Raw genomic sequence first — 26,653 nt, 5'->3', positions numbered from 1 at the left:
ACTGTGTAATTTTCACACCAAAGGAGTCTATAATTTGCACATACAAATAGATATCTTTTGTATCACTGCCTGATTTTTATTTGCTCCCAAAACTTCAGGAATATAGGCTCCTTGTACAAATTTGTACAAGAAGGAACAGAAAGCATATTACCAAAAGTCTGGCATATGAGAAGGGCAAAGGAAATGGACAAAAGTTGCCTTAATATATGCTCCATCTCCTTTCCAAACCTAGCAATTAAATCCGACACTTCAGGAGGAATCCAGGATGGCAAAATAGAGGGTGGCTGCATTCCTTGTCACTCCATGACTCAGGATTCAAGCAGACAAAATATTGTTTATCTGCAAGGAAGCCATCACTGGCCACAGATCCCCTGCTGTCTACCCCCGTTCCTTCGCTACCTGTGATTGCCCACTGTCTGCCAGCATACCACCTGTCTTTTGAGCACAAATCGCTCTCTGACTGTCACCTATCATCCACCATTTGCCCATTTGTCCACTTCTTGCCTACCCATCACTGTCTTTCATCACTCATCACTGTCATTAGTTTGCAGACCACTAGTAGACAGCCAGTGGATTGCCCATTGCCCATTGCTGCCTGGAAGTCCATTGTCACAGTACCCACAGGTTTGGTTACACATGGCCACTGTCATCTTAGGACACTGACTGGGGCCTGCAGATTTGCTGCTGCCACTGCTGCCATCATGGAATACAGTTGCCTCAATCCGGGACACTGGTCAGGACCTAGAGATATACTGTCAAACTTGTACATCTGGTCACACTTGAGGTCTTTCTACTGTGTGTGTTAGTGGCTTTCTACTGTGTGTGTTAGTGGCATCAGGCTGCCTCTTTGCAGGGTTGCTCCTTTGTGTGAGTGCATCCCTGGTAGTCTCTTTGCAAGTTGAAATGGCATTGAGATCTTGGGACTGCAGCAAGGCAGAGCCTGGGGAAGCTGAAGACCAGGTCCATTATATTGTAGCTGGGTTTGCATGGGCCAGTGTGGGCCTGGCAAGACTGTGGGAAGCGAGAGACTAGGGGCAGCTCCCTCGGAGCAGAGGCATAGGTTGGAGAAACTAGAAAAAGAAACACGCTCTCTCCAGATCAGTGATTCCTAAAGTGTGCAGGGACAGAAAGGGACAGCTGCATCTGGTGGGAAGACTGGAAGAGGGTGTGAGGGCACCTTGCTATCTGCTTGCCCACACAAAGAGTTTGGAACCCACTGGACTGGAGCTAACATCAAATTTCAAACAAACCCAACAACTGGCAGAGAAGGGAAGACGAGAAAAAATTTGAAAGCCAACAAAAGAAATAATTTAATTTTTCATCCAGACTTTCTTTTTTTTCCCCCATCTCTCTCACACTTCTACCATCTTTTAATACAATTATTTTTTATGCATTAATTGATTGAATAATGAGATGTCTGAGTAGTATGTTACACTTTTGTTGTGTAATCTTATATTTTACTTTAAAAATAACGGTATATATATTTTTCTCTCACCTGTATGTCTCCCTGAATTCTCTTTCTCATTTTTGTCCTACAAACAACCAACCTCTATTTATTTTTCCCTCATTCTTACTATGAATTTTTACCTCTATCTTCTCTCCTTCTATCTCATAAACATAACATCTTATACTACTACTTCTGTTCCCTCATTATCCATCATTTCATTCGGTAAAATCTTTTAGAAACCTGAATGTTTATATTGTAGATAATGATTGAACACATAATTTATGGTTTTTTGCTACAAAACTGTAGACACAGTAGGAGCTATTTGGTTTAAGATTGTATATTGTTTGCATTGGGCGCTGTTAATATTGGCTTCCCCTTTAGATGAAGTATTAAAAGCCTTCAGCAACACTGTAAGACTACAGGGTAGAAACCATACTGCCTCAGATTCATACTGCTAGATGGGAAGACACACAAACAACATGAGTAAAAACAAAAAACAAAAAACAAAAAACAAAAAAAACAAAGGAAAAAATGCCTTACACAAACCAAGATGTTCCAACAACAGAATCCATAGAAAACACAGTAGAAAAAATGTCAGGGAAGGAGTTTAGAAGGTACAAAGTTAGGTTCATCTTCAAAATAAAGTATGGTATAGGAGAGAAAATATAGGAAGTGAAAGATCACTTGAATAAAGAGGCAGAAATCATGAAAAGGAATCAAGCAGAAATTCTCAAAATGGAGAAAACATTAAACCAAATTAAAAATTCAGTGGAAAGTATCACCAACAGAGTAGACCATTTGAATGACAAAAGCTTAGGCAATGAAGGCAAAATATATAATCTTGAAAATAAAGTTGATGGCAAAGAGAAAATGGTAGAAAACCATGAACAGAACTTCCAAGAATTGTGGAACAACATGAAAAGACCAAATTTGAGAATGAAATAGACGAAGGCATAGAGATACAAATCAAAGAAATGCACAATCTTTTCAATTATATAGTCAGAAAGTCTACCAAATCTAAAGAATGAAATGGAAAATTAACTACAAGGGTCTTACAGGACCCCAAATATACAAAATAACAGTAACCCACAACAAGGCACATTATAATGAGAATGACTAACATACAGAAAAAGAATAGAAAGGCTGCTAGAGAAAAATACCAAATTACATATAGGGAAAACCAATTCAGATTTCAGCTGATTTCTCAACCCAGACCCTCAATGCCAGAAGGTTCTAGAATAACATATCAAGCTTGGAAAGAAAAAGAATGCCAACCAAGAATTATATATCCAGCAAAATTAAGCTTCAGATGATATAAAAACCTTCCATGATAAACCAAAGTTAAAAGAATTCACAACCAGAAAGTCTGCACTACAGAACATTCTCCACAAAATATTCCACGATGAGGAAATAAAAAAAAAAAAAAATGAAAATCAGCAAAGGGAAAAACTATACTAAAAAAAAAAATCAATCAAAGGATAAAGTAAGTCAAATTAAAAACCAAAATTGAATAAAAATGACTGGGAATACAAATCATATCTCAATAATAACACTGAATGTTAATGGCCTAACTCATTAATCAAAAGACACAGACTGGCAGATTGGATTTTAAAAAAGACACAACAATATGCTGTCTTCAAGATAGGCAAAGACATTCACAGACTGAAGGTGAAAAGATGGGAAAAAAACACATCACTCACATGGACTGCATAAACAAGCAGGGGTTTTGGTCCTCATACCAGACAAAGTGGACTTCAAACCAAAATTAGTCAGAAGGGATAAAGAAGAACATTTCATACTGCTTAAGGGAGTCATACATCAACAAGACATAACAATCATAAATATATATGCCCCAAACAATGGAGCATCTACATACATCAGACAAACTCTTCTCAATTTCAAGAATCAAACAGACCACAAGACAATAATACTGCCTGACTTTAACACAAGTCTCTCACCACTGTATAGGTCAGCCAAACAAAAATTAAACAAAGAAACTATATAACAAAATAATACAATTAATATTTTAGACTTAATGGACATATATTGAGTATTTCATCCATCATTCATTGAATACACATTCTTCTCAGCAACACAAGGATCCTTATCTAAAATAGACCATATGTCATGCCAAAAAAACCAATTCTTAACAAATACAAAAAGAGTAGAACCACTACCCTGCATTTATCAGATTATAAGTGAAAGAAACTAGAAATCAATGATCAAAGAAAAAATAGAAGCTACTCCAACACATGGAGACTAAATAGCATCCTATTAAATGATGAATGGATAGCAGAAGAAATTAGGGAGGAAATTAAAAAATACTTAGAGGTAAATTAGAAGACCAATACAACACATCAAAATCCCTGGAAACTATGAAGGTAGTACTAAGAGGAAAGTTCATTGTATTGAGTTCATTCATTAAAATAACAAAATGTCAACAAATAAGTGGTTCTTTGAAAAAATAGATAAAAGTGATAAACCCTTACCTGCACTAATGAAGAAAAAGAGAAAACCAAAATTACTAATATTTGTGATGAAAAGGGAAATATCAAGACAGACACTGCTGAAATACAGAAGATAATGTGAAATTACTTTGAAAGTTTAAACTTCAATAAAATAGAAAATCTTGAAGTTATTGACAAATTTCAAAAGACATATGATCTACTCAAACTGAATCAGGGGGATAAAAACAATTAAAACAGATCAATTTCAAGCAATGAAACAGAAGAAGTCATTAAAAGCCTACCAACCAAGAAAAGCTCAGGACCAAATGGATTCTTAGCAGAGTTCTACAAGACCTTCAAAGAAAAAGTAACACAAATACTCCTGAAAGTATTCCATGAAATAGAAAAGGAGGGAACTCTTCCATATTTATTCTGTGAGGCTAGTATCACTCTGACACCAAAAGCAGACAAAGTCACATCAAGGAAAGAAAACTTCAGACCAACATCCCTGATGATCATAGATGCAAAAATTCTCAATAAAATTCTGGCAAATAGCATACAAAAACATATAAAAAAGACAGTGTACACAATCAGGTTGGGTTCTTCTCAGGGATGCAAGATTGGTTCAGCATCTGGAAATCAATAAACATAATACATAACATCAATAGAGTGAAAGATACGAATCATATGATTATCCTGAAATATGCAGAAAAAGCATTTGACAAAATACAGTACCTCTTCATGTTCAAAACACTAGAAAAATTAGGAGTAGTAGACATTGTAAAAGCTATATATGCTAAGGTAAAGCCCAACATCATTCTAAATGGAGAATAATTGAAAGCATCCCCTCTAAAAACTGGAATAAAACAGAGATGCCCTCTTTCACCACTTCTATTCAACATACTCCTTGAAACTAGCCAGAGCAATCAGACAGAAGAAAGAAATTAAAGGGATACGAATAGGAAAGGAAAAACTTGAACTATCACTATTTGCAGATGACATGATTCTATGTTTAGATGATCCAAATAATTCCACCAGAAAACTTCTAGAATTAATAAGTGAATTCAGCAATGTAGCAGGATATAAAATCAGTACCTATAAATTAAATGCATTTCTATACATATGCGATAAATTCATTGCAAGATAAATTAGGAGAACTACCTTTTCCTATTACCCTCAAAAAAATTAAAATAACATACTTGGGAATCAATCTGACAAAAGAGGTGAAAGACCTCTGCAATGAAAACTATAGAACACTAAAGATATTCAAGAAGACCTTCAAAGATTGAAAGACCTCCCATGCTCTTGGTTAGGCAAAATTAATATTGTCAAAATGGCCATACAACCAAAAGTACTATACAGGTTCCATGCAATTCCTATTAAAATTCCAATTATATACTTCATAAAACTAGAAAAAGTAATTGTGAAATTAATATGGAAAACAAAAGACCCAGAATAGCCAAAGCATTCCTTAGCAAGGAGAGTGAAGCAGGAGGCATCAGCATACCAGACTTTAAACTATACTACAGAGCATTAGTAACAAACATAGCATGGTATTGGCACCAAAATAGACATGTAGACCAATGGTACAAAATAGAAGACACAGAGAAAAACCCACATGAATACGGTTATCTCATAGTAGACATAGGCACCATAAGCATACATGGGAAAAAAGATAGCCTATTCAATAAATGGTGTTAGGAAAACTGGAAATCCATATGAAAGAAAATGAAATTAAACCTCTATCTTTCACCCTGCACAAAATTCAATTCAAAATGAATCGAAGACTTAGGCACTAGAACAGAGATCCTGCTCCAATAGAAGAAAAAGTAGGACAAATCTTCATCATGTTGGCTTAGTACCTGACTTCCTTAACAAGACTTCTAAAGTACAAGAAGTAAAATTAAGGAAGAATAAATGAGATGGGTTCAAAACTAAAAAGCTGCTTCTCATCAAAGGAAACAATATTATGGAGAGAGAGATTACAGATGGGTGAAAATCTATACCACAAGCACCTCAGATAAAGCACTAATCTCCAGGATATACGAAAAACTAAAAAAAAAAAAACAAAAAAAAAAAAAAACAAAAAAAACTCAACCATAAAAACAAATAATCCAATCAATAAATGGGATAAAGAACTGAACATACACTTCACAGAAAAAGAAATACAATCAATCAACAAATATGAAAAAATGTTCATCATCTCTAGTGATTAGAGAAATATAAATCAAAACTACTCTAAGATTTCATCTCACTCCAGTTAGAATGGCAGTTATCAACAGTACAAGCAATAGTAAGTGTTGGCAAAGATGTGGAGGGAAAGGTACACTCATACATTGCTGGTGGGACTGTAATTGGGCAACCACTCTGGAAATCAGTACCTAGATTCCTCAGAAAATTTGGAAGGGAACCACCATTTGACCAGCTATCTGACTCCTCAGTTTAAACCCAAAGGACTTAAAATCAGCATACTACAGTGACACAGCCACATCAATGTTTATAGCAGTTTAATTCACAATAGCTAAATTATGAAGCTAAGTTAGATGAAAGGTTAAAGAAAATGTGATATGTATACACTATGGAATATTACTCAGTCTTAAAGAAGAATGAAACTATGGCATTTGCAGGTAAATGTATGGAACTGTAGAATATCATGCTAAGTAAAATAAGCCAATCACAAAAAACTAAAGATGGAATGTTTCCTCTGATAAAAAGATGCTGATCCATAGTAGGGGGAAAGTGATAGGGAAGAATGAAGGAACATTGCATTGTTCAGAAGGGAATGATAAGAGGGGTGGGACGGTGGGGATGGGAAGGACAGTAGAATGCGACAGACATTATTACCCTATGTACATGTATGTTTAGACTACTGGTTTGACTCAGAACCATGTATAGCCAAAAGAATGAGAAGTTATTCCCTTTGTGTACAATGTGTCAAAATGCATTCCACTGTCATGTGTAACTAATTAGAACAAATTAAAAAATAAAAAAATTCAAAAGTCACTTCAGATGTTCGGGACTTTAAACTCCTCAATTCTATTTAGTTTTAACTATTCTGGTAAAAATAAAAAGTTAAGCCTCTTTGTATGTTTTCTGAAATATTTTTGAAAGAATCAAATTATTTCCCTCTTGAATATTTGGTTGACATTGTAAAATTATTTGGAACTAATAATTTCTTAGTTTTGTACAAGTGTACATGTTACAAAATGTTTAAATTGAAAACTCAATTTTAAAAAATGTTATAGGATTTTTCAAATTTTAAAATTTTCATTGAATCAAGTTCTGTGAAAATATTTTTGTTGGTTTTTCTATTTGGATACATTTTCAAGTTTGAATTTTTTGGCATAAAAATGTTTATTTTACTCCCATCTTCCTCATAATTATACTTGAAAGTATGACTTTTTCTACAAACTAATTTTGTTTTTTTATTTTCTTCTTGATCAATATTTCTAGCATTTAAGCAGTATTTTTAATTTTTTGAAATTTGATTATGATTTATCTCATTTTAAATATCTATAATTTGTTTTATGCTTACTGAGGCTACACCATTAGGTATATAAAAATTAAATAAATTTCCACATTCCTCCTGTGTTTAATCATTTAGGTTATAATGATTTTTGTCTCTAGGAAAGTATTTGTGCTTTATATCTATTTGTTCAAAAGTAGTAATTTATTCAAACCAGCTTTCATTTTACTCATAATGCCATGTCACCACTTTTTGTCTATTTCTTTAATATGAATATTTCAGGTTCTATGTATTTAGGTGTGTTTCTAGAATATGGAAAATAGTTATATTTAATAATGGTTATATGATAATTCTTGTCTTTTTAAGGAGCTAATTTATTTAAGATAACTGTCATTAGTCATATATTTGTTTTGTCTTGTTATTCATTTTATATTTCTATTTCATGTATTTTTATCCCTACCATAGCTTGAGTTACCAAAACAGTTTTTCTCATTTCATAGTTTTCTATCAGTTTGCTAGATATATTCTACTTCTTTTTTTATACTAAGTTAAAAATAGTTAAAATTCCAACATCTGATCAATCAAAAATTACTAAACATACTTACTTTGAATCAGAGATTCTTGAAAAAATGACTGATTCTAGTTTGGTAAAGATACAAGATATTCTGGAATCTCTTATCCTTCTAGAATATAAGAAATTTTTAAAAGAGTACTACTTTATAGCAGAAAAGAACAAAAGAGAGGAACAAAAATTTTGAGTAAATTTCAGAGAATTTGATCATCAGTAAGAATAGCAATTGCAACTAATTTGAAAACATCAACTGTATTTTAATACATGAATTTATAATGACACCAAAAAAATGAATCACCTAAGCAGGATGGTAATTTGATGTTTTTATTTTTTCTGCCTTTCCTATAATAAAAGAGCTCCTTATGATAATCAAATAGTAAAAATAATTTGTTTTCTTCATGAAAGTAAAATTTTACATAAGGAACAGGAATCACAGAATTAGAATACCATAATTCTACAACCCTAGTTAAATAATGATCAAAAATATTTTCAGCATTTGCTAACATCATAAAAATGAGATAACCAAATGAAATCACAACAGCACTCTAAGATAAACTTGTCAAATTAGCAAAGGTTTGATACAACATACAAAAATTACAGAAGACAGAGATACCTTAACATATGTTAAATGTGGCAGGAGCTTCAATTAATGAAATCCAGCTAGGGGATTATGTGAGATATGCACAGCACTGATTCAATAAGCGAATTTATACACAAAGAAAGACAATAATGTGGGGTGGGAGAAAGTGTAATTTAAAACTCATAATTTTAAAAAAGTGTAGATATTTGAACAAAAAGTGAATGAACCTTCCTTGGACCTTTATTGAAGCAACTACACTATTAAAATTATGAATTAATTAAAGAAACAAGGACATTTACTGCTATTTACTGACAATATTGTGCAATTTTAAGATATTATAACGGTGGCTTATTTTCAAAGAATTATCATTTCTTTAATATTTATGAATTCAGTGATATGAATGCTGGGATTCATTTCTAATTACAAAATAGGAGTTACATATTGAAAGAATGGACATTTTTTTAAGTTGTCTGTTTTATCTCAACTCCCTAAGGTTTCCCTCCCAGTAATGGGAACAAAGCCCTTAAAGCTGTTCTCTGTTCCCAAACAGAGAGTAAAAGAGTAAATTGAGCCAGATAGCCAGATAGTGCTCAAACAGTAGGATTACCAGAAACTATTGACCAGAATCTACAGCCTGTTGTAAAACATTGTGAAACATGTTGTCAGCAAACCCAGACCCCCTTTGAAATTTCCTGGCAGCCTTGTTCCCCCTTTTCCCCGTTTCATGTGTGACCCCTCCCGATGTGTGGTTTCTGCCTTTATAAACCTACAAGATTTTCTGCTAGGGACTCGACTCCTGGAGTTGGGTCCCAGCGCGCTGGAATAAACACCTCTTGCGGTTTGCATCAAGTGACGCCTCCTGCGGTTGATTGGGGTTGCCATCCATCCATGGGACAGAGTTGGGGTTTCCTTTTTGGGGGGCCTTACAATATTAGGCACAGTAAAATATCAAAGAAGATTAGACACCTATTGAAACTGAAAAATGCAAAAGAATTGGTTTCAAATTTTCTATATATAATATGTATAATGTTGTCCATAACACAAATCTTTTTTTAAATATTCAAATTAATCTTCTTACTTTTTTTCCCATTTGATCACAATTGGAAATTTCTTTAGTGAAGATTTAATAATGGTAATAAATTCCCCCAGATTCAACTGTTTTAAATATACTTACCATCTAATATCCACTGAAAAAAAAAAAATTCATTCCTCAGAGGTTAACTCCCCCAACTTATTTGTGTCATATCACCTGGCAGCCACACAGGAAACAATATCCCCCCACCAGGCTACTATAGTTTGGTTTAGTAAGAAGCAGAGAAGTTTTGCCTTGGATTGGTTATTCACCCACAGAAAGAAAAAGTAGAAATGGTGAAGTGTACAGAAATTGTAAAGTAGTATATTTATAATTGAATTTAACTTAACATAGAAAAGAAAAAACAGAACCCATTAAAGTTGTTTGTGTGGCTATTTGTGTGTGTGAGGGAAGGATTGTCATTTTTTAAAACAATATAAGTGTTTAAAAATAAAGTTAAGGACTTCAAAAAATATAGAACATGCTGGGTGTGATGGAACATGCCTGTAACTTAGAGTCTCAGAAGGCTGAAGCAGGATATTAGGTTTAAGTTCAAGGCCAGCCTGGGCAACGTAGCAAGACACCAAACAACTTAGTGAGTTGAATAAGAAAAATGAGAGATTGTGCTCCATTTATGTATGATCTATCAACATGTATAAATGCATTCTACTGTCATGTACAACAAATTAAAACAATTTTAAAAAGCTCACCATCTTTATTGGTAATTGATTCAATTCTCTGTACCAGTGTACATATAGACATATATATTGGTTGGTCTATCTATCATCTATCTATCTATATCTATCCAGATACATCTCTCTCTCTCTTTCACTCTCTCTCTCTCTCTCATACACTTATATGTATGTGCTCAACAGGATAAAGGAAGCATAACAAATCATATGAAGATGTCTTTTAAGAACCCTTGGCTAAAAATAAAGTGATCTGAATCTGTGTGTATATAACATGTATAAATTCACATGTATATATGTATATGATATATAGAGATAATATATATCTGTATCTAGCTATAAAATCTGAGGTGCTATATTATTCTAAATTAGTAAGGGAGGATAGAGGTCATTTTTCCTCCTCCAGCACCACAGTGTATCAACTCCCAAAATTTATCTCAAATCTAATCACTTCTGTTTTTACTGTCATGGTCGTAGTGCACATCATTACTTTTCATGTGAATTAATACAATACCTTTCTAACTGCTCTTTTTGTGTCCATTCCAGGTACTGATAAATTCTATATGCATTTACAACAACAAAATGAGCCACTTAGCAGATTTTCTCTGTAGAAGGAAATCTAAACTTCATGGCTTTGCTGTGGTTTGGGCCCAGCCTGTCTCTATGAAGAAGTCTTTAACACTATATGCAGCTCTTCCCACCCAAGTATCTATATCTTTTTAGAAATCAGCCTCATGTGTGCCTGAGGACACTACACCTTACTTTTATTTAGCTGGCTCTTCTAGTCATGGGTGGTTTCATTTCAAATGCCAGTTCTTCAGAGAGTTCACCCTTCAGAGAGATCACAGTACCTGTTTTATTTCCCCTACCCAGCTTGGTATGTCACTATTACCCCAGAATCTTTTTCTTCATAACATTTATCTTTCTAAAGTTTTAGGGTTTTTTTTTTTTTTTTTTTTTTTTTTTGCCTTAAAATTTTCTTTTTTATTGTTTCTCTTCTCCATTAGAATGTAAATTATATGAGAAGAGAAAATCTTTCAATTTTTCCAAAAATTCCTCCTTAACAGTTATAACAGTCACATAATGGACTTTAAAAAAAAAAAAAAAAAAGTTAAACACCAGAATGAATGAGTGAATGGTGTTATGTGGGAAAATTTCATCTAGTTGCCATTTATCTTTCTTAATCTCCCTAGTGACCACAGTATCTTTTTCCATTATTTTTATTTTAATTAATATACACAGAGAAAGCATCACAGTATCTTTTTCCATTATTTTTATTTTAATTAATATACACAGAGAGAGCATCAAAGCCAACTTCCAGCTAAACACTATTACTGCATGATAAACAATATAGTTAAGACTGTCAGTCAAGATTATCCAGTTCGGGTTATTTTCTTTAAGAAAAATCAGAAATCGTACAGTAAGTTTCAAAACTCCAAAATTACTAAGACCAAAGTAATCTATGCCAGACATACTGCATGAAATATCATTACAAATTCATGGCTGATTTAGTGAATGAAGAATGCTGGTTTTCCCAGCATCACTATGACTCTTGGACCATGGAAAAATAACCAAAACAGCTTTGGAGAGGAACACAAAGGAATTTTATCTTTAATATCTTTATCATAAGTTTGATAGGGATATTAAAGTCTCAGCCATGTGGTAACATTTAGGGGGAGAAACTCATTTAGCGTTTTATGATTTCCATAAGTAGAAATGCTTGAAATATTTTTAGAGAAAATGAATTTCTGTCTATCAGATTTTTAAACTCTGGTAACTGAAATTGGTTTCCTTAGCATTACTTGAAATACATTTCCTGAAAATTATTAGTAATTTGATAATTCTTTTTAATGTCATTGAAAAAGGGATCAGGGAAAATATTACAACTAATCCTAATCAAGAAAACTGAAATAGAAACACAAGACTTAGTAAAATAAGTCTTAATTATTTTAAGGCTTGAAATCACATACTTCTTGAGCCACGACTACATAATTATTCAACTTTAATAATTTTCAAACTAATAATTGAAAAAGTGATGGATGTACTACCAATTGTAAACAACCTAAAAGCCCCATCAGCCAGGCTGCAGTCAATTAAACCGTTGTACATAAATGCAGTAAGAAAGACTCTCTCCAATGCTTCATTCTCAGACTATTCATGAGCGTAATAGACCGTGCTATTTCAATGCAAAATGCAGTCAGCTCTTTATTATCCTCACTAATGGTGCAGATAATCCAAAGTGTTAGATAATCCCCAAACCATTTATTGTGGCATAGAAATAGACCTTTTAAGGTTAAAAAAAAAATCCTTCTTCAAATTGGGGTTGATTTATCCACTGAGTGGAGAGACAACTGAGACCTTTCTGTCCTTGCAGGCAGCAGGCAAGAGTGAAGGTTCTCCTAGTTCTTCATTCCATTTGAGTGTTTAGCCTATATTTTTATTTAGTAAGTCACTATTGTGAAACACTTTCATAGATTGATTGATTGATTGATTGATTGATTTTTCCTTGAACAGGTTTCGAAATAAAAGCCAGGTGTATTTTTTTCTTTAAAGTAATATATCAAATTTCTTGTAAAATCTGCCGTTCTACACTTTTATTAAGCATTCAAACTTTAGAACTGTAGTTTGAGAAGACATTTACATTCATTTTTTCACTGCTTCTTTTCCAAAATACTCTTCCCTACATCTTATTACATTTACTTTTTAACCTGACACCCATAAGTGCATATTTAGACATTTCTTAGAAGAATAAAATTTCATGATAAGGATTCCTAGATTACAGAAACATAAATTCAATGAAATTCTTTCATATAAAAATCTACTGAAAAAATGAGAATTTTAAGAGATAGAGTAAGTTGTTGAAGGTCAAAAGGGGAGCAGAAACAATAGGTAAAATGTTTTTTTATCTAAAATCTCTCTTTTTTTGGTGGGGGGGGGGGGGGGGTTCCGGGGATCAATCTCAGGAACACTCAATTACTGAGTCACATCCCCAAGCCCTATTTTGTATCTTATTTATAGACAGGGTCTCACTGAGTTGTTTAGCACCTTACCAGTGCTGAGGCTGGTTTTGAGCTTGCATTCCTCCTGTCTCAGCCTCCCAAGCCACTGGGATCACAGACATGTGCCACTGCGCCCAGCTGGTCTTATTCTTAATGGATGATAGGAGAATGTTCTGCACAGTGCTAAATATGCCTAAAGAGTTTTCTCCTGGAGTTTGAGTTTATCTATAAATTTTACTTCTGTGTTCTTTGACTGAATGAATAAAAATTTAGGCTGAAATTTTTCTTTACATTTTATAAACTGTTTTATTTTTTAAACTGAAAGTTATGCACTATGAGACATAAAGTTTCAAAAGTATACTTTGCTGTTGCCATTGATGAGCTGGGGACTTCAAATTAATTATCAGTAGTCACAATAAAAAGTCAATTATTCACTGGAGAGCATTAAACTCCAATCTTTTCCTTCCTTGAAACCACAGAAAGATATGTATTGAAAATTACATTTTTCATTAAATCATACAAAAAAGATGTATGCCCTGTTAAGCACCTATTCTAAATCCAGTACAAATAATTAGAAATTTGTGTCTGGAGATGCCCATTGTCATAATTAAGTTGACATGATTAATAGAGGTTCAAGAAATGTTACATTAATATTTGGGAAAATTTTTAATATTAACTAATAATATTTAAATTATGAGGGATATACACAAGAAGTAAAGTTTATTATAAAATAAGAATTTTATTAATGCTTTATATCATGTAACTGAATCCTAAATAAAACCATAAACGTAATTTTTCAAATGTAAAATCAATATTTTAAACTAAATAGTCACTGAACAATCTTTTAGATATTGGCAGGACACTCATCACACTAAAAGGTATCTTTTCCTCCTGTCTTCTCTTTTGCAAAAGAAATTCATCTTCTGAGTTTGGGGAAAGATGGAAAATACTTCAAAATACTCGCAACCTTTACCTTGCATTTAAGCACTACCTATCAATCATTTTTAGTTAATATTAAGTTAAATAATGTGAAATTGTTAATTTTTTTTAACCTAAAGAAGCTTGAAAGACTAATCGAGATTCTGTTAGCCTTTTAAGATTAAAAAGCAAGATTATGACTTTAAGAGTTAAAATCATCATTAATTGATAGCATTTCTGGAGCTCATATACCCGGAGGGTCTTTTTAATATTAATTACTTTTCATACTCACCATAATTCTAAATTATTATTATTTGTACTTTACGCATAAGTAGATGATTTTTCAGATATTTCAGGCAATTTTAGATTACCGAGCCTACAGATGTCCTGGATTCTATGCTCTTTTTCCATTGTGATATAAAAAAATTCCATAGATCTCTTATAAAATATGAACCATGTTTCCTAGTGATGAAACTATGTTGAGTGCTGGGGAGATAGCTCAGTTGGTAGAGTGCTTGCCTTGCAAGCACAAAGCCCCGGGTTCGATCCCCAGCACCACAAAAAAAAAAAAAAAGAGTTATGTCAGAAACTATGTTTGAGTTCATATCTTAATGGATAATTATAACATCTCCGAGACATAGAAATCTTTAAGCATTTTCCTTCTATCATGCAAATAGGTAGAACTTAATATTTTCATGGTAGGTAAGCACATTTTCTCTTCCTTTTAATAGGAAGGAAAATAAAAACTGGTTGGAATGACAAGATACCTAAGACTAAGTAGGGTATTTGTAAAATGGAAGAGAGAACTGATAGAAAGGTACTTTGTTATTCTGTACAAAAAATGTGGCATCTCTAGAAATGAGATGCTGAGACCATCAGAAATGAGGAGAAAAGGATTGCTTAAAGTTGAGGTCCCTAAAATGATGAAGAAGGGACACTGTGGATACAGTGATGTTCATGGGTCATCTTTCACCATATTAAGTATTAAAGTCTCCTTTAAAGACCTAAGGTATTAAGAAAATGTCTCTGTATTGTAGAATAGATCTCTAGAGCACAAAGGCAGCACAAATTTTAAATAAAGCAGTATTTAAACTTTATCTGGATCCTTTGCCATTCTAATTCAGAAAAAGTGGTTGAGTTAGTATACAAAACATTAATGGGGTTGACCCTATTTGCTTCTAATTTAACAGGCAAATGACTGTATCTGTATTTCAGACTATTTGGAAGAAAAGCATTTCTACTAATAATAATGTAGTTTGTAATGTAAAACAGTTTGTGGAAGATGTGGAAGTTCTTGGACTTTCCCCACCACCAACAACAAAATAGGTAGGGGGAAAAATAATTGACTAGAATAGGCTCATTACACATCTAGTGATTCTATTTATACCTACGTTCCCTTGCTATATCTCTTAACATACAAATGATAGGTAGTATACACTAATTTAAATGTGTTTTTCTACCAGCTTCCCTCTCCTTCACTGAATAACCCTTCAGAACTTGGCTTCCAGAGTTACACTAAATCCAAATATATTATTGTGTTGTGGCTTATTTTTTTGTTATTATCAAATGTGATAGACCTTTTTTTAGGTTTTATTTATTTATTTCTACAGACTGCATTTTGATTCATTGTACACAAATGGGGTACAACTTTTCATTTCTATGGTTGTGCACAATGTAGATTCATATCATTTGTGACATCTTTTAATTTTTACTTTCCCTGAATTCTCAATAGCATCTGACCATTAAAAGATGTTTATCTTCACATGGATGCCCCATGGATACCTGAAACTAAATCTGTCTAAAGGAAAACTCAATACTTTCACTGACAAATCCTTTCTGCCTGCTGTGCTTCCTTAGCAGACTGATGTTAAATATGCGTCTCATCCACATGAACTCAAAGTACTGGCAGCTATAGATGAACTACATCTCTCTTTTTCTCTGGCAGCTATAGATGAACTACATCTCTCTCTCTCTTCCAGCTATTTCCTTAACTTCTTTAAGTAGATCTCTAGTTTGCAACAACTATAATAGTTCTGAAAACTCATTCCTCACATGAATCACTAAAACAATCTTCTTTCAATGCAATCTTTCTCCTAACAGTTCAGTTTTCATACTATATAAAGAATGACACCTTCCAAAGCGTACTTTTGATTGAATAGCTCTCTCTTTAAATTAGTCATTCACTGACTCCATCACAGCTGGTAATATCAAAATATGGCCCACCTTGCCATTCAACCTTTTCATTTTCCATCCCTCACTGTTACACCATCTTGCATTTTTAACATTGTCATTTATTTAATCCCACCCTGATTTAGGGTACATTCTGTTTTTTTCTCTGCATAGAATTAGAATCCCTTTTCTATGCATTCATTCATATACTGCTTGTGAAATGGGTCTCCACTTAGGTACCATTGTTTTTATAAAATTAATTTGTTTTCCCAAATATCGGTGTAGTTTAAACCAACATGTCTAAATTAAAGAATCCCCTAATACTGTTCATATCATTTTGTACCTTCACACTAAATTTTACCTGCATCATTACACTTTTTTCTCCTGCTAGATCTTAAGAAAACATCTATAGGGCATGAAACTTTCCATATTCATCGTTTTAGAAAAGTGCTAAAATATGTTAATAAGTATTTGCCGAATGGGTCATTGAAAAATACTAATATTTGCTAAAAATTTAAAAATTGTAGAAAAGCAGCATAAGGTAATTTACTTTCTAAGAAAAAAAGAATTATTCAACCCATGTTAAAGAAGATTAAGTTCATTTATGTTCTTTTTGAGTAGAAAAAACTGCTCTGTTGCTAAAGGGACAGGGTAAGTGGGAATTATGTCAGGCTCCTTCTGAAGTTTCCATATTATCAAGTCCATCTGTGGCTATAGATTGAGTCAAGTAAACATTGTAAAATTAAAAAATATATATATAAGTGAATGAATCATGCAAACTATTTTTTAAAAACAACAAGGAATTGTTTCACTTTCGTTTACATGTCTAAAAAGCATTCCAGTAATATATTGTGAAGTCGAAAATCTGCTTTACTAAATTATTTCTAGGGAACTGAGAGAAGGAAGCACCAATTACTACAAGAGAAACCTCAGGGTAGAACTTCGAAAAGCAAAGCTATGAAAAGAATTTGTAAAATTTATGGTTAAGATAATATTTTATATTGGTGTCTTTGAGTTCTGATTAAGTCTATAAAAACTCTTAAAGTAAAAATAAAATAGCTAGTCTATAAAAATGAATTTTTCTGTTGGTTGTGTAGGCCCAAATACAGATGTTTTCAAATAAAAGACAACAATAAATTTTGAGTTGGATCAGTAGCAGTTAAAAGTACTTGAAGACTTGTGTATGTATTCATCACACGTTCTCCAAATATGCACGCGACTGGTAGTAAGGTTATAATTCAGCCAAAGCCAGAAAATTTAAATGCAAAGATAAACCATAATTTACACCATTGAGTTTCACTTCCTTCCCTGGCTCCCATTTGAAATTCCTCCAAGAATCTTAAGTCAAAGCAGTATCTGGAAGAAGTAATCATGAAGAAACCTAACATCCTCTGTCACCACTTAGGCAACGGAGATTCCACAAAACCACAGAAGTGTGGAATAATTCTTCCCAGCAACAATGTGCATTTCTGTGTATTCAGGGGGAAAAAGATTCAAATGTGCTATACAACTATAATATAGTTACTCAAAGTGGAAGATATTTTTGGCATGGATTGCTCACTACAGATGTTATTTCCTCTCTGTCCCTCATGCACATGTGGGGTGTGTGTGTGTGCGTGTATGCATGAGAGACAGAGTGGGGGAGAAATACAATTGTTATCATTACAAGTAAGTAAAACTGTGCAAACAACACGATACAATCATTGGAAAAAAAACGTTCACCTATTCTTTAGGATAGAAATCTATATGGATTTCTTTAATGGAAAAATCATTATTCCAGTAAGATGAGGGTTTGAGAAATTATAGATATCTTTTCCCCTTACTTAATCATATTAGCCATCTAAGTAAAACATTCTAAATGCTTTCTGAAGTTATTGATTCCTCTTGTAGAAATCTATCTGAACTGTATCATACAGTCATTAGCAGGTAATGCAATGTCTTACAAATTATGTACTGACAGAATTTACTGGTAAGGTAAGAGAACCAGGGTGCATTGGCCATTTGCTCAACTAATTGTTGCTACTGTGTGCATTTTAGTGCATGCAGCTCCTGTAAAACAGTTTTTAATGAGCCCACTAGTCTTTTTCTTATATTATTCCACTAATTCCCTTCTATATTCTTTAAAACCCTAATCAGCAAAATCATTCACAAAACTAGTTTATAAAGTGAAAAGGTTACCATCAATGTTTTATCAATGGACTTAAGTATTTTACCTTTAATATGTATATACTGAACATCTCAAAGGGAGTCGACTCCATTTATTTGTTTTGTAAATAATAATAATGACCTTAATAAGGTACTAGGCATATTTGATGAGATTTTAATGTAAAGCATGTTTCCTAATATAGAAAATATACCAAAAGCAATCTTTCAATTCTAGTAATTATCTTCCTTAGAATCTGTTAAAGGCAGTAGCTTCCAAGTGAATGCTAATTAATTATACATCAAATTCTTTCTGGAAAATCCAACACATCCAAAAAAAGTTAACATTGAATATGAAATGGACTTGCAAATTAACTGTAGTACAGGCATTAAATGTGTATAAATACTGGCTGCAAAGATTAAGCATCCCAATGAAAGGGAATAACTAGAATTCAATAGATTTAAATTCTAGGCCCAAGGGTAACAAAGATATTTATCTAAATAGGATGATACTAATTCAAATTATCAGGAGAATCATAACTCTTATGGCATGACCCTACACAAATAATATTTTTACTTTCTAATGCTACTATCAAGAAATTAATAAAAGCCTAGAGATGATGTAAAACTTTCATAAACATTTTATATTTGTAATAACATAAAATACCCATAATCTTACTTATTATGTGATTTTATTTCAACAATTTTAAAACTTTGGTTTAAAATATTCCAGTGGGAAGATTCCCTTTGAGTTTGTAAGCATTCATTGGATGTGTTCACTTTATTTTCTAACTTTAAATACTGAAATTTTAAATGTTTAAACTGACTATCTATAAATCCCAAACATGGTGTGCATTTGGAATGTGTGCAGGTAGGTAAATGCATCAGAATATAAGCTAAAATAACACAACTGTACTCAGTAACTACTGTTACTGTTATATGTAATAAAACATGCAGGTCTCTAAATCGGTATAAGGAGTCCAGATCTTTTTTTTTTTTTTTTTTTTTTTTTCTGAAATTTAGTATTTCATGCTCTTTGGATACATCACACTCTTTAACATAACATAACATATAAATGGCCTCCCAACTAGACTATGTTTTCCTATTATTTCCTTTCTCATGTTCCAAATACTGTTCTTCACACAATTTCTTTATTTTGTTGTTCACACAATTCTTATATCATAATTTATATGTCTAATTATGCTACACTTGAAAGGCAGGCAGGCAGTCAAGAAGGAAGGAAGGAAGGAGGCAAGGAAGGAAGAGACATGAAGAATTGATAATTCCAAAGACAAGATACAGAATTATAGAAGTTTAGTGGTTTCCAGGCACTGGAATTTGAAGTAACTGCTAAAGGGTGGTGTGTGCTTCTTATTTCATGAGGTGAAGAGGATAAAAATCTTCTGAAATCAGATAGTGGTAATGGTTGCCCACACTTTTCACACCATTAAAAACTACCAAGAAGAGAAATAGGCTAGCTATTTTTCTGTGTGCAGATCAACTATGGGAAAATCAGAGAAAGTGGATGACGTCTGAAAGTCTGGGAATATTTTGAAAAGAGGAATAAATTATTTTAATTGATTCCTCACTTCCGATTCTGGACTGACTCTATTTTCCAGCATCTGTGTCCCACTGGATTGGAGCTGATAGCACACACCTCTTTCTAACTCTCTGTTCACGGGAAGGTCAGGTGAATACTTTGAAATCAGCTGTGTTGGGAATGTCTCAACTCTATATGTAGAAATTTGGGTCACATCAGAGTCTTTTTGTTCTGTAGATCATTTTATCTCTGTGCCATTGTACAGAGGCTTAGAAGAGAAGGGCAGTTAAACCCCTTTATGAACACTGATAACTATCTTAGCCTCAATCAAGATAGGTCTTTTGAATCAAAAAGACTTAGTAGAAAATATTCAAAAACTGAACACTTAATCAAAACATCATTAAGCTTTTGGGATGAAGAATTTGCCAGAAATTATCTTACCAAAAACTCCTAGTTTTATTATTTTCCCTTACTTTCTCAGCTCTTGAGGAAAATTGGACCAATTTTATCAGATAACCTATGTTTTCAACTGATCATATGAGCATATGTTGGGTGATGCTTTGCAGCAGTGCAACAAATAAAAAGTGTTATATTCAAGATATCTTTTTTAAAATTTATTTTTATTGTAAACAATATCTTAATAAAGTATGGTAAACAACAAGATTATGAGAAGAGGAAATACAAAATGTTTCATACTTTCTGAAATAATAAAACAAACAGAGAAACAACATGCATCCCATTTGTTTACAATAATAAATAAATAAATAAACAAACAAATAAATAAATAAATAAAAACAATGTAAAACTTCTGAAGCAAGGAGTAGTGATGTGACCATGAAAAAATGATGGCCCTGGTCCTAATATACTTGTGTAGAAGAAAGATTTTGTGTCATTTACTTAAAAGTACAACCCACGAATATTTGTTCCATATGAAATGAATCTTTGTTTCATTACAAATTAATGTTTATTTTATAATTTTAGTATTCTCATAGACAAATCTCACTCCACTGTTAAATGTTTAAGAGGTTTTCTGGTAACACGTTTTTATTTTACTATATACACACAACACACATGTGTATATACACATATATATATCACATACATACATATATATGTATGTATATGAAAGCAAAATAAAATGTTAGTCTTCCAAAAATGAAAATGGCTGCTTCTGTATAGACACACAAAATTACCCAATAGATTGAAATTTATTATATGGTTTATATGCCTAGTTTTAATATTAGGTTATAAACAAAATATTAAACTGAGAGGAAAGACAACAGTAAGTTGGTCATGTGTATGTAAAATCATCTAGATATTGCATTTTTAAGAAATCATGTTACTTAATATTATAAAGCATTTGTAATGGACTTAAATTTTTTCTGGAGGCTTTGAAATTGCTATTGCCTTAACAATAATTAGATAAGAAATCTAATATCTAGATTTTATTATTTCATATCATAGAATTATACAATGCTCACTTCTACTTTATTTTTTTCGATTTTATCCCTTTCATTGGTGATGTATAATTAACATACAGTAAAATACACAAGTATAAACAAGTTTTCCAGGCCCACTGGTGAAATATGAGCCAGTTATTTCACATTCTTCTCCATCTAATTTTTGTTATCCATCTTCTAGTATCAGAGATGTAACAGAATCTCATTATGATTTTAGTTTTAATTTTCCCTAATTAGTGAAAAAATGTTTTTCACTTGCTTACTGGCTATTACATGTCTACATTATTTTTCTTTCCTTTTTTGGGGATGAGGATTGGATTTTTTTTTAACATTAGTATTTTTGGTTTTTACAGACTACATTGTGATTGATTGTACATAAATGGGGTACATCATTTTGTTTCTATGGTTGTACACAATGTAGATTCATACCATTTGTGTAATCATACATGTACATAGGGTAATGATGCCGAATTCCAACATTTTTCATACCCCCCTCATTTCCTTTTACATAATCTAAAGTTTCTTCATTCTTCTCTCACTCCCCAACCTCATACCCCCATTATATGTCATCATCCACTTATCAGGGAAAACATTTGACCTTTGGTTTTTTGGGATTGGCTTATTTCACTTAGCATGATATTCTCCAGTTCCATCCATTTATTTGCAAAGGCCATAATATTATTCTTCTTTATGGCTGAATAATATTCCATTGTGTATATATACCACAGTTCTTTATCCATTCATCTGTCAAAGGGCATCTAAGTTGGTTCCACAATCTAACTATTGTGAATTAAGCTGCTATAAACATTGACGTGTCTGTATTACATAGTATGCTAATTTTAAGTCCTTTGGGTATAAACCGAGTAATGGGATAACTGGGTCAAAAGGTGGGTGCATTCCAAGTTTTCTGAGGATTCTCCACACTACTTTCCAGAGTGGTTGCACCAATATGCAACTTCACCAGCAATGTAAAAGTGTGCCTTTTCCCCCACATCCATACCAATATCTATTATTGTTTGTGTTCTTGATAAAAGCCATTCTAATTAGAGTAAGATAAAATCTTAGAGTTGCTTTAATTTTCATTTCTCTTATTACTAAAGATGTTGAATATTTTTTCATATATTTATTAATCACTAACCTGTATGTCTTCTTCTGTAAACTGTCCAGTTCCTTGACCCATTTATCTTTCTATTTTTAGTGTAAAGTTTTGTAAGTTCTTTATAAATTTTGGAGATAAGTGCTCTATCTGAAGTGCATGTGGAAAAGATTTCTCCCACTCTTTAGGCTCTCTTTTCACATTATTGATTGTATCCTTTCTTGAGAAAAAGATTTTAGTTTGAGTTCATCCCATTTATTGATTCTTGCTTTGATGTCTTGTGCTTTGGGAGTCTTGTTAAGGAAGTCTGATCCTAAGCCAACATGATGAAGATTTGGGCCTTTTTGTCTTCTATTTGGCGCAGAGTCTCTGATCTAATTCCTAAGTCCCTGATCCATTTTGAGTTGAGTTTTGTGCAGGGTGAGAGATAGAGGTTTAATTTCACTTTACTGCATATGGATTTCCAGTTTTGCCAAAACCATTTTTTGGACAGACAATTTTTTCTCCATTGTATGTTTTTGGCTCCTTTTGTCTTGAGGTTACTGTATTTATGTGGGTTCCTCTCTGTCTCTTCTATTCTGTACCATTGGTCTGCCTGTCTATTTTGATGTCAATACCATGCCATTTTTGTTACTACTCCTCTGTAGTACAGTTTAAGTTCTGGTATTGTGATACCGCCTACTTCATTTTTCCTGCTCAGGATTGTTTTGGCTATTCAAGGTCTCTTATTCGTCCAGATTCTTCATGATTGCTTTCTCTATTTCTATGAGGTACGTCATTGGTATTTTAATTGGAATTGCATTGAATCTGTATAGCACCTTTGGTGGAATGACCATTTTGACAATATTAATTCTGCCTATCCAAGAACATGGGAAATACTTCCATTTTCTAAAGTTTTCTTCAATTAAGTGTTCTGTAGTTTTCATTGTAGAGGTCTTTCACCTTTTTTGATAGGTTGATTCCCAAGTTTTTTTTGTTTTGTTTTGTTTTTTTTGAGGCTATTGTGAATGGAGTGGTTTTCCTGATTTCTCTTCCAGAGGGGATTCATCACTTATGAATAGAAATGCATTAGGTTTATGAGTATTGATTTTATATCCTGCTACTTTGCAGAATTCATTTATTAGTTCTAGAAGTTTTCTTTTTTTTTCTTTTTTCTTTTTTTTTTTTCCTTGCGGTGCTGAGAATCGAACCCAGGGCTTTGTGCTTGCAAAGCAAGCACTTTACCGACTGAGCTATCTCCCCAGCACTAGTTCTAGACGTTTTCTAGTGGAGTTTTTTGGATCTTCTAAATATAGATTCATGTCATCAGCAAATAGTGACAGTTTGGGTTCTTCTTTTCCTATTTGTATCCCTTTAATTTCATTGGTCTGAAAAATTGCTCTGGCTAGTGTTTCAATGATGATGTTGAATAGAAGTGGTGAAAGAGGAGTGTTTTAAGCATAGAGGGGTGCTGTATTTTATCAAACACTTTCTCAGCATCTATTGAAATAATTATGTGATTCTTAACTTTAAGTCTATTGATGTGATGAATTATATTTATTGATTTCCACTGTTCAACCAACCTTGCATCCCTGGGATAAACCCCACTTGATCATGGTGCACTATCTTTTTAATATATTTTTTATGCAATTTGCCAATATTTTGTTAAGGATTTTTGCATCTATGTTCATCAGTGCTATTGGTCTAAATTTTTCTTTCTTTGATGAGTCTTTGTCTGGTTTTGGTATCAGAGTGATACTAGCCTCATAGAATGAGTTTGGAAGGGTTCGCTCCTTTTTTATTTGCCAGAATACTTTGAGAAGTATTGGTATTAGTTCTTCTTTAAAGGTCTTGTAGAACTTGGCTGAGAATCCATCTGGTCCTGAGCTTTTCTTGGTTGGTAGGCTTTTGATGTCTTCTTCTATTTTGGTGCTTGAAATTGATCTGTTTAAATTGGGTACATCTTCCTGATTCAGTTGGGAGGATCATATGTCTCTAAAAATTTGCCAAAGTTGTCAATATTTTCTGTTTTATTGGAGTATAGATTTTCAAAGTAACTTCTAATTATGGTATGTATTTCAGTGGTGTCTCTCAAGCTCTTTCCATTTTCATTACAAATTCTAGTTATTGACTTTTCTCTCTCCTTCTCTTTGTTAGTCTGGTTATGGGTTTATCAATTTTGTTTACTTTTTCAAAGAACCAACTTTTTGTTTTGTCAATTTTTTTATTTTTTTATCTTGTTTTAATTTCATTGATTTCAACTCTGATTTTAATTATTTCTTTTCTTCTACTATTTTTGGTGTTGATCTGTTCTTCTTTTTCTAGGGCTTGGAGATGTAATGTTAGGTCATTTAGTTGTTGACTTTTTTTTTTTTTTTTTTTAAATGTATGAGTCAATGCAATGAAGTTTCCTCTTAGTACTGCTTTCAGAGCTTCCCAGAAATTTTGATATGTTGTGTTGTTGTTCTCATTTACCTCTAAGAATTTTTTTTTATTTCTTCCCTGATGTCTTCTGTTTTCACTGCATAATTCAATAGCATATTATTTAGTCTCCAAGTGTATGAGTAGTTTTTGTTATTTATCATTGATTTCTAATTGCATTTCATTATGATCTGATAGTATCTCTATTTTTTTGTATTTACTAATGGTTTCTTTGTGGCATATCATGTGGTCTATTTTGGAGAAGGATCCATGAACTGCTGAGAAGAAAGTATATATGCTCAATGATGGATGAAATACTCTGTAAATGTTCATTAAGCCTATATCATTGATTGTATTATTCAGTTCTAGATTCTTTGTTCAGTTTTTGTTTGGAGGATCAATCCAGTGGTGACGAGAACAGTGTATTAAAGTCCTCCACTACTATTGTGTTTTGGTCAATTTTTTCTTAAAATTGAGAACGGGTTGTTTGATGTACATAGCTGCTCCATTGTTTGGGGCATAAATATTTAAAATTGTTATGTCTTTCTGATTTATGCGTCCCTTAAGTAGTAAGATATGTCCTTCTTTATCCCTTCTAATTTAGGTTTGAAGTCCACTTTATCTGAAATGTGGATGGGAGATCCCTGCTTTTTTACTGAGCTGATGTGCATGGTATGTTTTTCCCCATCCTTTCACCTTTAGTCTGTGGATGTCTTTTTCTATAAGGCAAGTCTCTTGAAGGAAGCATATTTTGGGGTCTTTCTTTTTAATTCAATCTTCCAGTCTATGTCTTTTGATTACTGAGTTTAGGCCATTAACATTCAGGGTTATTATTGTGATATGATTTGTAATCCTGGTCATTTTGGCTTATTTTTATTTTTAACTTGACTTGGTTTCTCCTTTGATTGACTTTTCCTTTAGGATAGTTCCTCCATTTGCTGACTTATATTGTTGTTTTTCACTTTCTCCTTATGAAATATTTTGCTGAGAATGTTCTCTAGTGCAAGCTTTCTATTTGTAATTTCTTTTAACTTTTGTTTATTGTGAAAATATTTTATTTCATAATCAAATCTGAAGGTTAGTTTTCCTGGGTATAGGAATCTTGGTTGGCATACAGGTTCTTTAAGAGCTTGAAATATATTGTTCTAGGCCATTTTGCTTTTAGGATCTGGGCTGAGAATTCTGCTGATATCTATATTGGTTTTCCCTTATAAGGAATCTGATGCTTTTCTCTCACAGCCTTTAAAATCCTATCTTTATCTTATATGTGAGGTATTTTCATTATAATGTGACTTGGTGTGTATCTGTTGTAATTTTGTGCACCTGGTGTTCTGTAAGCCTCTTGTATTTCATTTTCCATTTCATTTTTCAGTTTTGGGGAATTTTCTGATATTATTTCATTGAACAGGTTGCTCATTCCTTTGATTTGTATCTCTGTGCCTTCCTCATTCCCAATAATTCTTAAATTTGTCTTTTCATGATATCCCAGAATTCTTGGAGGTTTCTTTCATGATTTCTTAACATCTTCTCAGTTTGTTCAAATTTATTTTCAAGATTAAATATTTTGTCTTCATTGTCTGAGAATCTGTCTTCCACGAGATCTATTCTGTTGGCAATGCTTTCTATTGAGTTTTTAATTTGGTTTATTGTTCTTTCA

The sequence above is a fragment of the Sciurus vulgaris genome (genome assembly GCF_902686455.1).
Source record: "Sciurus vulgaris genome assembly, chromosome: 6".
In the NCBI taxonomy this organism is placed as follows: domain Eukaryota; kingdom Metazoa; phylum Chordata; class Mammalia; order Rodentia; family Sciuridae; genus Sciurus; species Sciurus vulgaris.
This window is presented reverse-complemented; position numbering follows the sequence as displayed.